The sequence below is a fragment of the Pteropus vampyrus genome, unplaced genomic scaffold (genome assembly GCF_000151845.1).
Source record: "Pteropus vampyrus isolate Shadow unplaced genomic scaffold, Pvam_2.0 Scaffold64, whole genome shotgun sequence".
NCBI classification, from domain to species: Eukaryota; Metazoa; Chordata; class Mammalia; order Chiroptera; family Pteropodidae; genus Pteropus; species Pteropus vampyrus.
In genome coordinates this window covers 56,620-62,926 of record NW_011888845.1, presented here as the reverse complement: position 1 = coordinate 62,926, position 6,307 = coordinate 56,620, and the positions used below count along the sequence as shown (strand labels likewise).

The 6,307-nt window shown below is 34.4% G+C and overlaps 1 pseudogene; it reads left to right on the top strand.

The window, feature by feature from the left end:
* The window catches only part of LOC111740481, a 141,227-nt pseudogene extending 135,718 nt beyond the window's left edge, over nt 1–5,509 (top strand).
* Nucleotides 5,510–6,307: the final 798 nt, after the last annotated feature.

Below are 6,307 nucleotides of genomic sequence, written 5' to 3'. Positions count from 1 at the left end.
TTTTTTCCTACATTTTTAAAAAGTTATGTGTCTATTTTTCCATATATTTCTTGAATATATCACAAATTTTAACAATAATAATACTTCATATAAAAGACTGAATTTGATCTTTGCCAAACCCTTATTAGGTAGGGAAAGTAGGGAACAGATAAAAAACTGAAACTCTGATGGGTCACAGGGTGCCCCTTCTGTCATGACTTTAAACTTCAGAGGCAGCAAGAGCTCATCTTTCGGCTGCCTCCCAGAGCTCATCTAGTGGCAGGTCCTCATTTTCATTTTCATTGGCTCTTTGACCTACAGGCTGCGCCAGTTATCTATTACCTGCCTAAGGTTCTTCCTGCCTTGGTGACTTGTTTAGCTGTGTATTCCGACATTGACCTTTGACTCTACTGTTTGCTCTTTGCCTCCATACAAGGGCAGAGGCCATGAGAGCTTCCTGCCATCTGTCTCGGTCCCTCAAGCTATTTGAACTGGGTTAGGTCTGTCAGGTACCTATCCCAGCCTCCAGCTACCACCACAATGAGAGGAAGATCAGACTCCCAGGGGGAACAATAAAGTCCAGGTGATAACTCATGTGAAAGCACTTTTAGAAAATGCCATTAAAATTGTTGAAAATGACAACCATCACAAATTCTTGACTATTATCTGTTATTACCAGACTGGCTACAATGATCAAAAAACAATTATTATGAAGGCAGAACTTTTTAAAACTGAAGTAATAAATTCCCTAGGTATAGTCTTGAAACAATATCTGTTGACTTAATTAGAGAAGAAATGGTTCAAGGTTGAATTATTTTCTTGGTGGTCTTTTCAAAAGATAATACGTCTGAAAGAATAGGTAGGGAGCAGGTGTGTGATGTCTGAGTCTTAGCTTGCATTTGGCAAAATTCTGACTACAGAGTGAAGCCATTAGAGATGTTGTCAGTGAGATTGATGATAGTATGCATTTTTAAATTGTCCTTGACATATCATATAAAATGCACAATTCAAAAGACACATCATGAATTGTAGCAAAATGTAACACATAATACACCCTTTTTCAGGGGCAAGGATTATATTAGTTGAGTGAGGCACATTTAGATTGGGTTAAGACAGAGTTGGAAATAATTCTACTAAAATGTCACTGTAAACAGTTCACAGAGTCAAGTGAAAAGAGAAGCATGAATGAACTGAGAAGGGGTTATTTAAATAACACATGAACTTCTCCCAGGATATGATTGCCCCTTTCATGTGGAGTGGCGAACTGGTATGTTTGAGAAGGTTGGCCTTGCGGAAACAGGTCTCAACGGCTCTGAAAAAATAGATCATGGATAATAAACCTGAATCCTGAGTGACAGTCCAGTGTGTTAAACTGAGCTTCTTAATCAGGAATGCATTTGCCTTGTGTACAAGAAGAAACCAGAGGTACATCTTCTTAGATTGGGTCAAGTTCTTCACCTCCACTGCCCCCATTGATAGATAATTTAAAATACTATTTTAAATTAAAACAAAAACAGATATACAATGAAGTATAATTTTAAATCTCATAGATTTTTTAGATGAAGAATAAGAATTCAAAGAAATCTTGTGCTTACGTTGATTGGCCACGCATCCAACTAATGACATGCCTCTACCTGCCTTTGACTTGAGGATACTTATATGGACATGCTGGGAAAAAATGGAAAGATACAATAGTCTCTCTTTATCTGCAGGTGATACATTCCAAGATCTTCAATGAATGCCTAAAACCGCAAATACCAAACCTTATATTATAAAGACAATCCCTGACTTACGATTTTTGACTTTACAGTAGTGTGAAAGCGATATACATTCAGTAGAAACTGTACTTCATATTTGATCTTTTCCTGGGCTAGTGATATGCAGTGTAATACTTTTTCGTGATGCTTGCAGTGGCACTGAGCCGCAGCTCTCAGTCAGCTACAAAATTGTGAAGGTAAACAACTAATACTCCACAGTGTATTCATTGTGTTAGATGATTTTGCCTAACTCTAGGCTGATGCAAGTGTTCTGAGCACATTTAAGGTAGGCTAGGATAAGCTATGATGTTTAGTAGTTTAGGTGTATTAAATGCATTTTCATCTTACAATATTTCCATTTATGATGGGTTTATTGGATTGTAACCCCATCGTTAAGTTAAAAAGCATCTGTACTATTTTTTTATTCCTATATATACACGTCTATGATAAAGTTTAATTTATAAATTCAGCACAGTAAGAGATTAACAATTACTACTAATAAAATGGAACAATTATAACAAGCACTGCCATACCATGACAGTCAATCTGATAACTAAGAGGATGACTAAGTGACTAACGTGAATCATTCCTTTGTCTAGTGTATCCACTGTATACAGCACAGATACACTAGACAAAAGAATGATTCATGTCCTGAGTAAGATGGAGCAGATGGCTCAAAATTTCATCACGCTACTCAGAATGGAAAATGATTTATAACTTATGAATTATTTCTGGAATTTTCCATTTAATATTTTCAGACCACAAATGACTGGGTAACTAAAATGATAGAAAGCAAACAATAGATAAGTGGGGGGACTACTGAACCAAAAAGTGTGTATCTAAATATGGAGTCAGAATGGACAAGCAGATCACAACCTCAGGAAGCCTGGAGCAATTCCAGAGACCAAGGCCAAAATCTGTGCAAGGTTGGGTTTTCCTTCCTCACTGACTCCCCTCCTCTTTTCTTTCTACAGATCTAAAACAGAAAATCATTAAGTTTCAGGGTTCAGAGAGATTTTTTTTTAGGATCATTAAATCCACTCTTATTACATAAAAATTCTGTAATTTTTATGTCTTAAGAAATGGTTTTCAAGTATACTTTCAAAGACAAGAAACTCATTACTTTGTAAGGCAGCTCTTTCTACTTTCCAAGAATGTGAATTTTTTGATATGAACATTGGTTTCTAAGGTCAAATAGTAAGAAGGAAAGTTGGCCTTAGAAATCTATTTATCCTGGCTTCTCATTCAGGAATCTTTTCACAAAACTTTAGTGAAAATACTTGATTATAATTGGTCTAAAGGAAACTGGCTTGGCAGAATTCTGGAACGGAAGTCCTAATTCAAGCCAGAGCTGGCGGGGCAGGGAGGAGTGGGAGGAGGAACAAATGATATCACAGGAAGTTATGAAACCTAATTAAGCGGAAGAATATGTGGAACTATGGACTACCTCCAATACTTGGACAGGAAGTTTTTACTCCACTTTTGAGTCATAGAGCTTGTTTACTGAAGAACATTTCCTCCCCTGTGCCTTATCCTTTTCTCCTAGGTTCCAGAGTTTGAAGTTGGCCCAGACATACACCATTATCTCGAGAAAAAAATTTTTAAAGTTATTGTCCTATTTTTGAATCAATAAAATTAAAGAATCTATAATAAACCATAGGCGATTCTAGAATTCTATAAAAATATTTACAAAAAAATTCTACCAAAAAGAAAAATCACGATTCAATAATTATCCTCAATTGTAGAGTGTCAATTGCATGTCACTTTCAAAAAAAAAGTCTTAGAACATTATTTTGAAGTGATAAAAGCATTTTACTTGGTATTAAGCAATTGATTCTTGTCTCATATCAAGTGCAGAACTTCTCTAAAGATTTTATTTGTATTTTGTACATTCTTTTCACACTATGGTAGGATATCATCACCCCCTCTCTTAAATGCCATATTAACTGAAAATCTATAAAAAGAATATGATATATATGGAAGCTAACCATATTTGGGGATCCACAGCCTGATGTCTGGCTCTTGCTCACCAGTCGCTAAAGTGAAGGCTTATAGTAGATGTCCCTGGTCTACCAATGCGCATGAAGTTCTCAGTCAAACTCTTCTCATTAGAGAGACCTATGAAGAAGATCATCCTATTCACACAATGACGACGAAACTCTAGTGATCCAAACCTTTTTTAAGTATGACTGGACATCCAAGGATAATGAGGCATGTGAGAAATACCAGAAGCATTAAAAAGAATAAGCAAACAGAAAAACATAAGCATATAGAAAAACTGTGTAGAAATAATAATCTGAGCTTTAAATTATTCCAATTTTACATATAAGTTCAATCATTATAACAGCCATACAAGGTAGATACTATATTACCCCATTTTATAGATTAAGAAATTAAGGAATAGTTCACCCCTCCTCTTCCTCTGGTGCATTCACAAGCCCAGTCGAACATGTAGGGAACCATAAACTGGTTCTTCAGTGCCTCCTGCACAAATTCCTAGGCCTGCCTGCCCACAGTGGCCTCAGCAATTGTATAGGAGTAGATGGCCACTCTCACAGCAGTTGTGGCACACAATAACAGCAGTTGTGGCACACAATAACGGCCAATTTTTTAGTTCAGATGGAATTCAACCTTTTCAGCTTCAAAATTAGAAGTAGACAGCCAGCTAATTAGACTAAAAAAGCAAAGATCTCATATAGCAGAAAAATTTTTCAATCAAATTACTAACGGAAAAAAGACAAACCCAGTCATTTCTTCATAAAAAAAAAAAATCTTCAGAATTGAACATGGTGTGGTGGAAGAACTGGAAAATAAATTATCAGCAGGAAAATAGAAAGGGCAAAAATCCAGCAACAATTAGCCAAAATACATAATAATGAAAAAAGATTTCAGTATCAGTTAAAAGAAGTGACATGCCTGATTTTGTTAAAAAGTTCAGAGAAAGTACAATGAACACTTTAAAATAATAAGCAAGATAGCTTAATAAAGAAGAGAAAACAACTAATAATGAATCGAGTACCATATCCAGAAATATTGACACATGGGCTTGACACAATAGCTCTCAGAATAATGTCAAGCAAAGTTCCTGTAGACAAAGTGCCATCATGTACTTTTCCAGAGAAAGTAGCAGATTCTGAAAACTTCTTTCAACAAACGAGGGTAACAAGGATGCTGAACAGTCATGATCACCAGAATTTTGTAAAAGTGAGAAACAAAGAGAAGTCAAGATACATTCTAGAGCAGTATCTTGGAAGAACACAGGATGAAGTGCAACAGTGTGAGAAACCATGTAAAAGTTTTTGACTCTAGAACAAAAGAAGTGTATTCAGAATCGGAAAACTAAATGCAGCAAAAAAGGAGAAAATTTTCAAGTTAAAGACAGAAGATATACCTATGCTTCTTCATAATAAACAAGAAGATGATCAAAAGTAAAAAGGAACAAAGAAGAAAAAGAAATTGACAATTGAAGCTTGCAAAAAAAACCCCAGAAAAGTATATAAATGTCAATGAAATGTTTCTCATATTTAAAGGAAGTTAAAAAAAGAGGAAGAGAAAGAACACTTAGCAGAAAGAGTACCAATGCCAGTTTAAACTAAAACTACAATTAGAAAGTTATACGCAAAAGAAGAAAAAACAAGAACTTCTGAGGCTTGAAAAGATTAGGGAAAAGGCAGAAAAAAGGAAACTGCTGCTAATAAGGTTTCAAGAAAGATTTCTATAAACTTGGATTGAAAATTCTAGCTAGACGGGCAAAGGAATGTGAAAAGGCAGAAAAAATAAAGACTAGAAAATTTTAAAGAAAAGAGTGAAAACATGTTGGTAGAGATCCCTGTAAGTTTTATAAACTTACCAAAATTTGGAAAGAATGGGACCTGGAGGCATAAAGAATAGAGAATACGAGATAATGAAATTGGTAAATAACATATTCAGTTATTCTGGGAAATATAGTCACTAACCATGTTTTTTAAATATCACTAACCTAACCAATTATTATATTATATACGAATTGACAAGTATTAAGTTCCATAGTGACATTGACATTAGTATTTCTTATTTATACTAAAATAGCATTTAGTTTCTATGTTGGCCTATTATTGATGTAAAAGCTATTTAAAGAAGTTCATGTTACAAACATTTTCATTTAATGCATAGGACATTTAAAAGATATATATTTTTAACAGCACAATGAAATTAACTGGGACAATTTTAGAGTGACATTTTTTAAATCAAAAATTTGCAACTCTTAGAACTTGGTGGTAAGTTAGCTTGAGTAACAGAAATGTGAAGTTTTCTATTAGAGTTATAAATAAGTTAATACTTTTTCTAAATTTAACAAACTGATAGTTGGACAATTCCTGCATTTTTGTATTTGTAAAAAATAAATAAATAAAAAGGAAAACGAAAATGAAAAAGAAACTAAAACACGGACAAGTTCCCCAAGAATACAAAGTCATAACAGAGTTGATATTCAAACCCAGGTTTTAGGTTCTAGAGTCCATCCACTATGTAGACTGTCTCCCATAGCAGAAAACTTAAAAATCTAACTAATATTCTCATGGATATTAAGAAAG